At 39.9% G+C, this 12833-nt stretch overlaps 1 protein-coding gene across 3 annotated transcripts in view; it reads left to right on the top strand.

Annotated features, from left to right (window-relative positions):
* Positions 1 to 12833, top strand: part of PCYT1B (phosphate cytidylyltransferase 1B, choline) — a 139668-nt gene that overhangs the window by 33747 nt on the left and 93088 nt on the right. The gene's annotated exons all lie outside the window — the stretch shown is intronic.

The following is a 12833-nucleotide window of genomic DNA, read 5'->3' as shown; positions in this document are numbered from 1 at the left end:
TATTCCATTGTATATATGTGCCACATCTTCTTTATCCATTCATCTGTCGATGGACACTTAGGTTGCTTCCATGTCCTGGCTACTGTAAATAGTGCTGCAATGAACATTGTGGTACGTGACTCTTTTTGAATTATGGTTTTCTCAGGGTATATGCCCAGTAGTGGGATTGCTGGGTCGTATGGTAGTTCTATGTTTAGTTTTTTAAAGAACCTCCATACTGTTCTCCGTAGTGGATGTATCAATTTACATTCCCACCAGCAGTGCAAGAGAGTTCCCTTTTCTCCACACCCTCTCCAGCATTTATTGTTTCTAGATTTTTTTGATGATGGCCATTCTGACTGGTGTGAGGTGATACCTCATTGTAGTTTTGATTTGCATTTCTCTAATGATTAGTGATGTTGAGCATCCTTTCATGTGTTTGTTGGCCATCTGTATATCTTCTTTGGAGAAATGTCTATTTAGGTCTTCTGCCCATTTTTGGATTGAGTTGTTTGTTTTTTTGATATTGAGCTGCATGAGCTGCTTGTAAATTTTGGAGATTAATCCTTTGTCAGTTGCTTCATTTGCAAATATTTTCTCCCATTCTGAGGGTTGTCTTTTGGTCTTGTTTATGGTTTCCTTTGCTGTGCAAAAGCTTTTAAATTTCATTAGGTCCCATTTGTTTATTTTTGTTTTTATTTCCATTTCTCTAGGAGGTGGGTCAAAAAGGATCTTGCTGTGATTTATGTCATACAGTGTTCTGCCTATGTTTTCCTCTAAGAGTTTTATAGTGTCTGGCCTTACATTTAGGTCTTTAATCCATTTTGAGTTTATTTTTGTGTATGGTGTCAGGGAGTGTTCTAACTTCATACTTTTACATGTACCTGTCCAATTTTCCCAGCACCACTTATTGAAGAGGCTGTCTTTTCTCCATTGTATACTCTTGTCTTCTTTATCAAAGATAAGGTGACCATATGTGTGTGGGTTTATCTCTGGGCTTTCTATCCTGTTCCATTGATCTATGTTTCTGTTTTTGTGCCAGTACCATACTGTCTTGATTACTGTAGCTTTGTAGTATAGTCTGAAGTCAGGGAGCCTGATTCCTCCAGCTCCATTTTTCGTTCTCAAGATTGCTTTGGCTATTCGGGGTCTTTTGTGTTTCCATACAAATTGTGAAATTTTTTGTTCTAGTTCTGTGAAAAATGCCAGTGGTAGTTTGATAAGGATTGCATTGAATCTGTAGATTGCTTTGGGTAGTAGAGTCATTATCACAATGTTGATCTTCCAATCCAAGAACATGGTATATCTCTCCATCTATTTGTATCATCTTTAATTTCTTTCATCAGTGTCTTATAATTTTCTGCATACAGGTCTTTTGTCTCCTTAGGTAGGTTTATTCCTAGATATTTTATTCTTTTTGTTGCAATCGTAAATGGGAGTGTTTTCTTAATTTCACTTCCAGATTTTTCATCATTAGCGTATTGGAATGGAAGAGGTGCATTAATTTTGTATCCTGCTACTTTACCAAATTCATTGATTAGCTCTAGTAGTTTTCTGGTAGCATCTTTAGGATTCTCTATGTATAGTATCATGTCATCTGCAAACAGTGACAGCTTTACTTCTTCTTTTCTGACTTGGATTCCTTTTATTTCTTTTTTTTCTCTGATTGCTGTGGCTAAGACTTCCAAAACTATGGTGAATAATAGTGGTGAGAGTGGGCAACCTTGTCTTGTTCCTGATCTTAGTGGAAATGGTTTCAGTTTTTCACCATTGAGGACGATGTTGGCTGTGGGTTTGTCATGTATGGCCTTTATTATGTTGAGGAAAGTTCCCTCTATGCCTACTTTCTGCAGGGCTTTTATCATAAATGGGTGTTGAATTTTGTTGAAAGCTTTCTCTGCATCTATTGAGATGATCATATGGTTTTTCTCCTTCAATTTGTTAATATGGTGTATCCCATTGATTGATTTGCGTATATTGAAGAATCCTTGCATTCCTGGAATAAACCCCACTTGATCATGGTGTATGATCCTTTTAATGTGCTGTTGGATTCTGTTTGCTAGTATTTTGTTGAGGATTTTTGCATCTATGTTCATCAGTGATATTGGCCTGTAGTTTTCTTTCTTTGTGACATCTTTGTCTGGTTTTGGTATCAGGGTGATGGTGGCCTCGTAGAATGAGTTGGGGAGTGTTCCTCCCTCTGCAATATTTTGGAAGAGTTTGAGAAGGATAGGTGTTAGCTCTTCTCTAAATGTTTGATAGAATTCGCCTGTGAAGCCATCTGGTCCTGGGCTTTTGTTTGTTGGAAGATTTTTAATCACAGTTTCAATTTCAGTGCTTGTGATTGGTCTGTTCATATTTTCTATTTCTTCCTGGTTCAGTCTCGGCAGGTTGTGCATTCCTAAGAATCTGTCCATTTCTTCCAGGTTGTCCATTTTATTGGCATAGAGTTGCTTGTAGTAATCTCTCATGATCGTTTGTATTTCTGCAGTGTCAGTTGTTACTTCTCCTTTTTCATTTCTAATTCTATTGATTTGAGTCTTCTCCCTTTTTCTCTTGATGAGTCTGGCTAATGGTTTATCAATTTTGTTTATCTTCTCAAAGAACCAGCTTTTAGTTTCATTGATTTTTGCTATTGTTTCCTTCATTTCTTTTTCATTTATTTCTGATCTGATCTTTATGATTTCTTTCCTTCTGCTAGCTTTGGGGTTTTTTTGTTCTTCTTTCTCTAATTGCTTTAGGTGCAAGGTTAGGTTGTTTATTCAAGATGTTTCCTGTTTCTTGAGGTAGGCTTGTATTGCTATAAACTTCCCTCTTAGAACTGCTTTTGCTGCATCCCATAGGTTTTGGGTTGTCGTGTCTCCATTGTCATTTGTTTCTAGGTATTTTTTGATTTCCCCTTTGATTTCTTCAGTGATCACTTCGTTATTAAGTAGTGTATTGTGTAGCCTCCATGTGTTTGTATTTTTTACAGATCTTTTCTTGTAATTGATATCTAGTCTCATAGCGTTGTGGTCGGAAAAGATACTTGATACGATTTCAGTTTTCTTAAATTTACCAAGGCTTGATTTGTGACCCAAGATATGATCTATCCTGGAGAATGTTCCATGACCACTTGAGAAAAATGTGTATTCTGTTGTTTTTGGGTGGAATGTCCTATAAATATCAATTAAGTCCATCTTGTTTAATGTATCATTTAAAGCTTGTGTTTCCTTATTTATTTTCATTTTGGATGATCTGTCCATTGGTGAAAGTGGGGTGTTGAAGTCCCCTACTATGATTGTGTTACTGTTGATTTCCCCTTTTATGGCTGTTAGTATTTGCCTTATGTATTGAGGTGCTCCTATGTTGGGTGCATAAATGTTTACAATTGTTATATCTTCTTCTTGGATCGATCCCTTGATCATTATATAGTGTCCTTCTTTGTCTCTTGTAATAGTCTTTATTTTAAAGTCTATTTTGTCTGATATGAGAATTGCTACTCCAGCTTTCTTTTGATTTCCATTTGCATGGAATATCTTTTTCCATCCCCTCACTTTCAGTCTGTATGTGTCCCTAGGTCTGAAGTTGGTCTCTTGTAGACAGCATATATATGGGTCTTGTTTTTGTATCCATTCAGCCAGTCTGCATCTTTTGGTGGGAGCATTTAACCCATTTACATTTAAGGTAATTATCAATATGTATGTTCCTATTCCCATTTTCTTAAATGTTTTGGGTTTGTTATTGTAGGTGTTTTCCTTCTCTTGTGTTTCCTGCCTACAGAAGTTCCTTTAGCATTTGTTGTAAAGCTGGTTTGGTGGTGCTGAACTCTCTCAGCTTTTGCTTGTCTGTAAAGGTTTTAATTTCTCCATCAAATCTGAATGAGATCCTTGCTGGGTAGAGTAATCTTGGTTGTAGATTTTTCTCCTTCATCACTTTAAATATGTTCTGCCACTCCCTTCTGGCTTGCAGAGTTTCTGCTGAAAGATCAGCTGTTAACCTTATGGGGATTCCCTTGTGTGTTATTTGTTGTTTTTCCCTTGCTGCTTTTAATATGTTTTCCTTATATTTAATTTTTGATAGTTTGATTAATATGTGTCTTGGCGTGTTTCTCCTTGGATTTATCCTGTATGGGACTCTCTGTGCTTCCAGGACTTGATTAACTATTTCCTTTCCCATCTTAAGGAAGTTTTCAACTATAATCTCTTCAAATATTTTCTCAGTCCCTTTCTTTTTCTCTTCTTCTTCTGGGACCCCTATAATTCGAATGTTGGTGTGTTTAATGTTGTCCCAGAGGTCTCTGAGACTGTCTTCAGTTCTTTTCATTCTTTTTTTCTTTATTCTGCTCTGCAGTAGTTATTTCCACTATTTTATCTTCCAGGTCACTTATCCTTTCTTCTGCCTCAGTTATTCTGCTATTGATCCCTTCTAGAGTATTTTTAATTTCATTTATTGTGTTTTTCATCATTGCTTGGTTCCTCTTTAGTTCTTCTACGTCCTTGTTAAATGTTTCTTGCATTTTGTCTATTCTATTTCCAAGATTTTGGATCATCTTTACTATCATTATTCTGAATTCTTTTTCAGGTAGACTGCCTATTTCCTCTTCATTTGTTAGGTCTGATGTGTTTTTACCTTGCTCCTTCATCTGCTGTGTGTTTTTCTGTCTTCTCATTTTGCTTATCTTATGGTGTTTGGGGTCTCCTTTTTGCAGGCTGCAGGTTCATAGTTCCCATTGTTTTTTGTATCTGTCCCCAGTGGCTAAGGTTGGTTCAGTGGGTTGTGTAGGCTTCCTGGTGGAGGGGACTAGCGCCTGTGTTCTGGTGGATGAGGCTGGATCTTGTCCTTCTGGTGAGCAGGTCCACGTCTGGTGGTGTGTTTTGGGGTGTCTGTGGCCTTACTATGATTTTAGGTAGCCTCTCTACTAATGGATGGGGCTGTGTTCCTGTCTTGCTAGTTGTTTGGCATAGGGTGTCCAGCACTATAGCCTGCTGGTCGTTGAGTGAAGCTGGGTCTTGGTGTTGAGATGGAGATCTCTGGGAGATTTTCGCCATTTGGTATTACATGGAGCTGGGAGGTCTCTTGTGGACCAGTGTCCTGAAGTTGGCTCTCCCACCTCAGTGGCACTGCCCTGACGCCTGGCCAGAGCACCAAGAGCCTGTCATCCACACGGCTGAGAATAAAAGGGAGAAAAAATAGAAAGAAAAAAAAGAAAGAGGATAAAATAAAATAAAGTAAGATAAAATAAAGTTATTAAAATTAAAAAAATAAAAAATAATTATTAAGAAAAAAAATTTTTTTAATGTAAAAAAAAAAAAGGACGGACAGAATCCTAGGACAAATGGTGAAAGCAAAGCTATACAGACAAAATCTCACGCAGAAGCATACACATACACACTCACAAAAAGAGGAAAAGGGGAAAAAATAATGTATCTTGCTCCCAAAGTCCACCTCCTCAATTTGGGATGATTCGTTGTCTATTCAGGTATTCCACAGATGCAGGGTACATCAAGTTGATTGTGGAGATTTAATCCTGCTTCTGAGGCTGCTGGGAGAAATTTCCCTTTCTCTTCTTTGTTCGCACAGCTCCCGGGGTTCAGCTTTGGATTTGGGCCCGCCTCTGTGTGTAGGTCGCCTGAGGGCGTCTGTTCTTTGCTCAGACAGGACGGGGTTAAAGGAGCAGCTGCTTTGGGGGCTCTGGCTCACTCAGGCCAGGGGGAGGGAGGGTACGGAGGCGGGGCGAGCCTGCGGCGGCAGAGGCCGGCGTGACGTTGCAACAGCCTGAGGCGCGCCGTGCATTCTCCCGGGTAAGTTGTCCCTGGATCACGGGAGCCTGGCAGTGGCGGGCTGCACAGGCTCCCGGGAGGGGAGGTGTGGAGAGTGACCTGTGCTCGCACACAGGCTTCTTGGTGGCGGCAGCAGCAGCCTTAGCGTCTCATGCCCATCTCTGGGGTCCGCGCTGATAGCCGCGGCTTGCGCCCGTCTCTGGAGCTCGTTTAGGCGGCGCTCTGAATCCCCTCTCCTCGCGCACCAGGAAACAAAGAGGCAAGAAAAAGTCTCTTGCCTCTTCGGCAGCTGCAGACTTTTTCCCGGACTCCCTCCCGGCTAGCTGTGGCGCACTAGCCCCCTTCAGGCCGTGTTCACGCCGCCAACCCCAGTCCTCTCCCTGTGATCCGACCGAAGCCCGAGCCTTAGCTCCCAGCCCCTGCCCGCCCCGGCGGCTGAGCAGACAAGCCTCTCGGGCTGGTGAGTGCTGGTCGGCGCCGAACCTCTGTGCGGGAATCTCTCCGCTTTGCCCTCCGCACCCCTGTGGCTGCGCTCTCCTCCGTGGCTCCGAAGCTTCCCCGCTCCGCCACCCGCAGTCTCCGCCCATGAAGGGGCTTCCTAGTGTGTGGGAAACTTTCCTCCTTCACAGCTGCCTCCCACTCGTGCATGTCCCGTCCGTATTCTTTTGTCTCTGTTGTTTCTTTTTTCTTTTGCCCTACCCAGGTATGTGGGGAGTTTCTTGCCTTTTGGGAGGTCTGACGTCTTCTGCTAGCGTTCAGTGGGTGTTCTATAGGAGCAGTTCCACGTGTAGATGTATTTCTGATGTATCTGTGGGGAGGAAGGTGATCTCCGCGTCTTACTCTTCCGCCATCTTCCCAATTCCCCCCATGACCCTTTTTGAATTATAGTTTTCTCAGGGTATATGCCCAGTAGTGGGATTGCTGGGTCATATGGTAGGTAGTTCTGTTTTTAGTTTTTTAAGGAACCTCCATACTGTTCTCCATAGTGGCTGTATCAATTTACATTCCCACCAACAGTGCAAGAGGGTTCCCTTTTCTCCACAACCTCTCCAGCATTTGTTGTTTGTAGATTTTCTGATGATGGCCATTGTGACTGGTGTGAGGTGATACCTCATTGTAGTTTTGATTTGCATTTCTCTAATGATTTGTGACGTTGAGAGTCCTTTCCTGTGTTTGTTGGCAATCTGTATATCTTCTTTGGAGAGTGGACTTCAGGACACGGGGAGGGGGAGGGGTGGGCTGGGACAAGGTGAGAGAGTGGCATGGACATATATACACTACCAAATGTAGAATGGATGGCTGGTGGGCAGCAGCCGCATAGCACAGGGAGATCAGCTCTGTGCTTTGTGACCACCTAGACGGGTGGGATGGGGAGGGTGGGAGGGAGATGCAAGAGGGAGGGGATATGTGTATACGTATGGCTGATTCACTTCGTTATGCAGCAGAAGCTAATACACCATTGTAGAGCAGTTATACTCCAATAAAGATGTTGAAAAAAAAAAGTAACTGTTGGTAGTGGTTGGAGGGAGTGTCGTGGAGATTATCTAAACATAATTGTTGGAGCATTGTACTGTTACTAGAGAAGCTCACAGAGTTTTAAAAATATCTTGCTGTTTGACTATTATTTAAGAAAACAAGAAAAACATCATTACTTTTTTGAAATGTTTGGTAGTTTTCAAGACTAGTAGGCAGTTACCTTTCTGTGGTGCCGTCTTGAGCATCCCTTCAAAAAGACAAAAGAGACCTGTATTGAGGGTTCATAATGTGCTTCAAGATTATAGTTGCAACTGAAGTCTTTCACTAACTCCTTCTCTAGCCCATTTTATGACTTCATACAATTGCCTACATTATGTTTCGTGGTCTTAGGTCTGCCCAAACAGGAGCTGGTGTATAAATTCTAAAAGGGGCTGCTCATAGCTTTTAGCTCCTGGACCTCATCTGTGAGGTCAGAGAGTGATGAACCTCAGGAGAAGGAGCACAGTAGAGCAATTGGAACTGGCACCTTTTTCTTTTAAGTTAATTAATTAATTTATTTTTGGCTGTGTTGGGTCTTTGTTGCTGCGCGCGGGCTTTCTCTAGTTGTGGCGAGCGGGGGCTACTCTTCATTGCGGTGCATGCGCTTCTCATTGCGGTGGCTTCTCTTGTTGCAGAGCACGGGCTCTAGGCGTGTGGGCTTCAGGAGTTGTGGCACATGGGCTCAGTAGTGGTGGCTCGCGGGCTCTAGAGCGCAGGCTCGGTAGTTGTGGCGCACAGGCTTAGTTGCTCCACGGCATGTGGGGTCTTCCCGGACCAGGGCTCGAACCCGTGTCCCCTGCATTGGCAGGCGGATGCTTAACCACTGCGCCACCAGAGAAGTCCCGGAACTGGCACCTTTTTAAAAAAATTTTTTTATTGAAGTATAGTTGATTTACCAGGTTGTGTTAATTTCTTGTGTACAGCAAAGTGACTCAGTTATACATATATATATATTTTTTTCATATTCTTTTCCATTATGGTTTGTCGCAGGATACTGAATATGGTTCCCTGTGCTATACAGTAGGACCTTGTTGTTTATCTGTCCTATATATAATAGTTTGCCTCTGCTAATGCCAAAATCCCATTCCTTCCCTTCCCTACCCCTCCTCCCCCTTGGCAACCACAAGTCTGTTCCCTATATCTGGGAGTCTGTTTTTGTTTCGTAGATATGTTGATTTGTATTGTATTTTAGATTCCATGTGTATGGTATTTGTCTTTCTCTGTCTGACTTACTTCGCTTAGTGTGATAATCTCTAGGTCCATCCATGTTGCTGCAAATGGCATTATTTCATTCTTTTTGATGGCTGAGTAATATTCCACTGTATATATGTACCACATCTTCTTTATCCATTCATCTGATGGACATTTAGGTTGCTTCCATGTCTTGGCTCTTGTAAATGGTGCTGCTATGAACATAGGGGTGCCTGTATCTTTTTGAATTAGAGTTTTCTCTGGGTATATGCCCAGGAGTGGGATTGCTGGATCATATGGCAACTCTATTTTTAGTTTTTTGAGGAACCTCCATACTGTTTTCCATAGTGGCTGCACCAATTTACATTCCTACCAGCAGTGTAGGAGGGTTCCCTTTTCTCTGCACCCTCTCCAGCATTTATTTGTAGACTTTTTAATGATGGCCATTCTGAGTGGTGTGAGGTGATACCTCACTGTAGTTTTGATTTGCATTTCTCTAATAATTAGTGATGTTGAGCATCTTTTCATGTGCTTTTTGGGTATTTGTATGTCTTCTTTGGAGAAATGTCTATTTAGGTCTTCTGCCCATTTTTTTAGTTGGGTTGTTTGTTTTTTGTTGTTGTTGAGTGGAACTGGCACCTTTGATCTTAGCTCAAATAGTCCAGCTGTGGAGGTATGACCCTCTAAGGTTTAGTATGTATCCTGAGACAGAGAAAATCAGTAATCTGCCTGGAGATAAAGGAAAAGCCCAAGTGATTGCTTCACAGGTTCCTTTTCATTAAAGCTGACATTTTTTCTTAAAGGGAAACTCAGTTCTGATTTCCTGTTTTTCTTCACAAAAAGGGAATTTATATTATTCTGTTCACACAGTGATATGTGTAGTTTTCCAAATTCATTTTTCAAGAGCCACCTGAATGAATTTTGCCTTATTTCTGTGTCACCTGTACTGTAATTTACTTAATTTTTTAAAAAATGTACTCTTTCTTTTTTAACTTAAATTTAATGTATTTTAAAAAGCAAACATCAATCATCATTTATTGAGAAGAGCATCGCTGGCTATAAGTAGAAGGAAATGATTAAGTTTATATAAAACTATGTAAACTTTGTGAGATAGGTAACTATTAGATTTTAAAAGGTTAAATTTTGTGCCACCTCTTTTGCACATCAGCTGTACACAAAAACAATACCAGTTACCATAATTACTGGGCATTCAGTAACAGTCTGTCTTTCTCTCTCTCTCTTTTTTAAAAGACTCCATAATGGCATGTAGTTTTCTAGAAGGCATCATGAGTTAGAAGAAAGATCAGTGGAGTTTGGTTTGCACTCAAACTCCATCATAGGTTGGTTGTATGATGCTGGGTAAGCTGCTCAGCTTTGCTGAGCTTCCATTTGCTCCTCTATGAGAGAGGATAGTAAGTCCACTCTCTTATACCTACCTCACAGAGTTGATGGAAAGATTAAGTGAAATACATGTGCTCTGTAAATCATATGTACTTTTAAGGCATTGTTAATAAGCTGCATTTTAAGAGCCATAATAAAAAATGAATAATCACCCTTTTATTGTTGCCTGAATCTGAAACAATACCAAGAAACACCATAACATGCCCTACAAAAATGTGAATTCAGATGTACTGTAGTTGGTGACTGCCTCCTGTCTTGCCGTATGGTATGTGTATGTTTAACTTTTTAACCAACTGCCAAACTGCTTTCCAATGTATTTGTACCATTTACATTCCCAGCAGCAGTGTATGAGAGTTCCAGTTGCTCTATATCCTCATCAGCACTTGGTATGATCAATAGTTTTTAAATTTTTAGTCATTCTAGTGAGTATGAAGTAGTATCTCAGGGTCACTTTAATTTGTATTTCCCTAATGACTAATGGTATTGAGGATCTTTTCATGTGCTCATTTGCCATCCATCTATTTATTTTCTTTGGTGAAATGTCTGTTGAAATTTTTTTGCCCTTTTAAAAATGAGTTGTTTATCTTATTATTGAGTTTTGAGGGTTCTTTATATATTCCAGATACAAGTCTTATATCAGATACATATTTTGCAGATATTTTCTCCCTAAGACTTGCCTTTTCATTTTTGTAAAAATGTCTTTTGAAGAGTAAAGGTTTTAAATGAGGTTTAATATATAAATTTTTTTGTTTTATCGTGTGTCCTTTTTGGTTCCTATTTAAGAAATTTTTGTCAAACTCAAAGCCACTAAGATTTTCTCCTGTTTTCTTCTAGAAGTTTTGTAGTTTTAGCTTTACGTTTAGGTCTATGATCCATTTAGAGTTAATTTTTGTATATGGTGTGAGATGCTATATAACATATTACCACAGACCTAATGGCTTAAAGCACTGCACATTCATTATGTCACAGTTTCCATGGATCAGGAGTCCAAGCCTGGCTTAGCTGAGTCCTCTGCTCAGGGTTTCACAAGACTGCATTCAAGGTGTCACCCAGGGCTCAGTTCTCATCTGGAAGCTTGACTGGTGGATCTGGTAGATCTGCTTCCGAGCTCACTCAGGTTGTTGGCAGAATTTATTTCCTTGGAACTCTAAGACCAAGGATCTAGCTTCTTGCTGGTTGTCAACCAGAGACCACCCTCGGCTCCTAGAGGCCACCTGCAGTTCCTTGCCACATGGCCTTCTCAAAATATGGCAGCTTGCTTCTTCAAAGCCACCAAGGGAGAAAGAATGAGTCTGCTAGCAAAATGGAGTCTTATATACTGTAACATAATCATGGGAGAGACATCTATCACCTTTGTCATATTCTCCTGGTTAGAAGCAAGGCATGGGTCCCACTCCCACTTCAAAGGGAGGGGATCTCACAAAGGTGTGAACAGCAGGAGGTGTGGGGGTCAGTGGGAGCTACTTTTAGGTCTCTCCACCATGGCCATGGAATAGGTGTGCTCCATCTTTTGATCATTGCCAAACCTCTAGCTTCACAGGCCAGTGGTTCCCAGCATATACCCTCTGGAGAGTCCCCAGATGCCTAAAAGGATGTCCAGAAAAACTTCGAACAAAAGATTAAAACAAATAAACATACCAACTAACTTACAAAGCCACAGTCTATTAAAAAATATTATGGAGAATTTCAAACATTCACAAAACTAGAACAATATAATGAACCTTCATGTGTCCATCACCCATACCTAACAAGCACCATCCTGTAGCCTTTCCTCATCAACTCTCCCCTCTTGAATTATTTGAAACAAAATCCCAGGCTTCCTATCATTTCATCCATAAATACTTCTGTATATATGTCTTAAAAAATAAGAACTCTGGGTTTTTTTTAAGGCATAACCACTATATCATTATCTCACCTAAAAAATTAACAGCAATTCTTTAATATCATCAAATATCCAGTGTTCCAATTTCCAGTTATCTTATGTCACCATTTATTTATAGTTTGTTTGAACCCAAATCCAAATAATGTCTATATATTACAATATGTTGAGATGTTTTTTAAATACCTTTTAATCTCAAAGTCCCCCCCCCCTTTATCTCTTTCCCTCTTCTTTTTTTTTCTTGAAGTTTATTTGTTGAAGAGATCAGGGATTTTTTTTTTTTTTTTTTTGGTACTGCAGAATTTCCCAGTCTGGAAATTGCTGACACACTACAATTTTTAAAAGTGAGCTTATTGCAAAATCAACTCCACAAATACTCTTCACAAATTTACTAAATGGCCTTTTTTCTCAGTAATTATATCGTCTTTCTTTACTTTTCTTTCCTCCCTGCTTCCTGAATTTATTTATCTTGATCACTTCTGAATCAATAACAAAAAATTTTGCAGAACTGCCATCTGCTTCCCCCTAGGGTTTATATCTTAAAACAAATTTTCCTCAATTGAATTCAAATTGAATAAGAGCTTTGAAACTAAGGATCCCTCATTAGACAGCTTGTTATTTCAAAGTATTTTCTATTTACCGTGCCTTATTTAGAGTACAGTATAATCCTGTGAAGGCAATTCTCTTTGTTCAAAACGGTGTATAATTGGGAATAATTGCAATTCCCTATCTGACACAAAGTCTCTCGAGTTTTTTTTATTAGTGAAATTTAATTTATTAGAAACATTGTACCATCTGAATATGTTAATGTAATATTCCTTTCAATTTATGTTCTAAATTAACGAGGTTGTATTACATCAAGAAATAATCACAATTTAAAATCTAAGCCTTAAAGATCATTCAACAGAAGTGTGCATTGATTTCTTTTTTTTAAATTTATAACATCAATATAATACGTGCATCTAGTTTAAAAAGTTAGTAGGACTCTTAGGCTCGTAAAACAAACAAACCAACAAACAAACCAGCAATCCCTTTGCCTACCTGCCCCACCTCTGATTCTTGTTCCCTGTAGATACTCAGCACTTGACAATCAACTTTCCAAAATG

Source organism: Eschrichtius robustus, chromosome X (assembly GCF_028021215.1).
Source record: "Eschrichtius robustus isolate mEscRob2 chromosome X, mEscRob2.pri, whole genome shotgun sequence".
Lineage (NCBI taxonomy): Eukaryota > Metazoa > Chordata > Mammalia > Artiodactyla > Eschrichtiidae > Eschrichtius > Eschrichtius robustus.
Note: the sequence above shows the minus strand (reverse complement) of the source record. Positions and strands in the feature narration are given on the sequence as shown.